This window comes from Plasmopara halstedii (assembly GCF_900000015.1).
Source record: "Plasmopara halstedii genome assembly, contig: Scaffold_289, whole genome shotgun sequence".
NCBI classification, from domain to species: Eukaryota; Oomycota; class Peronosporomycetes; order Peronosporales; family Peronosporaceae; genus Plasmopara; species Plasmopara halstedii.
The window spans coordinates 198,921-200,596 of NW_020187210.1; positions in this window are offsets into that span (position 1 = coordinate 198,921).

Here is a 1,676-nt window from a genome sequence, read left to right on the forward strand (position 1 = left end):
GTATAACTGTGCGCCATCGTCTAAGGTAGACACACCCTTGATCAGGGCCGACGCCCGTCGTCTTGTAGCCAGCATACGGTGTCTCCGTCGCCTCTGTACAGAGGTTCCATGTCACGGTGAGACCAGGTTGAACACGCATTCTGCGTCGTTTAGTGTCACCCTCACTGTCCGCTTCCTTGGAGCATCCGACAAAGAGCTGCTAACCCCGCAGTCTTCGTCCAGCGGATAACGTGTCACTCCACGCGCATCTGAAGGGCCGCGCTAAAGATGACTCGGACTCTGTCCGACCACGCCATCAATGGCATGCCGCGACTGCTTCGCAACAAGAGCAGTGCTCAGTGGTTTACGTGCCACTTCACTTGCATCACGGGGGCCTCGTCCTCGATGCCTTGACCCTTGGCCGACCATGTCACGCATGACATGCAGCGTTCAGTGGGTTACGTGCCACTCCACAATCAGCCCGCGAGCCACGGTCGGGAGTACTGTCCGATACACCGTTGGTGACGACCAACTCGGACATTTTAATGTCCAGCACGTTGACTGTCTCGGTCCAGCGCTCTCGCCAGTAGCGATTTTGTCTCCTAGCAGAGGTGGGTTCATTACTCGCCAAAGCTCTACCAGGAGACGTGCGCGTAGCGCCCAAGGTCTTTAACCTCCAGTCAATCCATGGATCATGGTGTTCCAACCATGCCATTTCTAGAATGAGGTTATACCTTGCAACCAAGTCTAACACTAGACAGCGTTTCACGCTATCAAAGTCAAGGAACTTGACTCCGAGGTCCACAGGGACCTTCGGGACCGCGTCTCCGTCGCAAGGCAAACAGAGACGATGTCACCCAACCGCGCTTTTAGCGCCTCAACATACAGCTGACTTCCCTCCATCGTGGAGCATCGAGCATAATTGTCCGACGCCCCAGAATCTATACGGATTTTCCGTGGCTTCTCGAAGCCCTTTACGGTCGCCTCCACGACCACCAAGCCCGGCTTGCACACACGTTTCCTGTTTAAGAGCACGAAGCTCTTCGGGGCTGGGCCTATGCCTCCCTGAGGCTCGACAGAATTCTTCCCCAGTAGTTCCCCCCGCGCCAACTGAGTGGTGTCGTTTCCCCGCGACGAACCGGACTGGTTGGCGATGGGGCGATGGTTCGAAGAACCTTGACGCGCCTTGCGCAGGTGGCAACCGTTCCGCAAGTGACGAATGTCTCCACAAACAAAACACTGTCGTGTGTTTTCGTGCTGCCCGGCAGCTCGGAGCTCTGCTCTTTTGTTCTCAGCATAGCTGAGATCCATGGGCATAGGCCCGCTCGACGAGCTGTTGGAGTGTGTATTCCAACCAAGCCGTGCCGACTTGAAATTGAATTCGGCATTCAATGCCACATTCAGCGCCTCTTCAAATGAGGACGGATGCACACGGAAGACTTCCATCTTGGTCACGCCAGTGCGGAGGCCTTCCATGAACACGGTCACTGTGACCGCCTCCGGAAGAGGATCTGCTGCCATCCCGGCAATTAGAGTTCGCAACTCTTGGACAAAGTCCACCGATTCCTTGTTGCCCTGTCGGGTGGCAAGGAAGCGCGATCGCACGTGATATGCCTGATTAGGCGGCGAGAACACTCATGAGAGCTGCAATTTCAGCTCCACCCAGGAGGGAAACGCAGCTTCGACCGAAGTGCCGC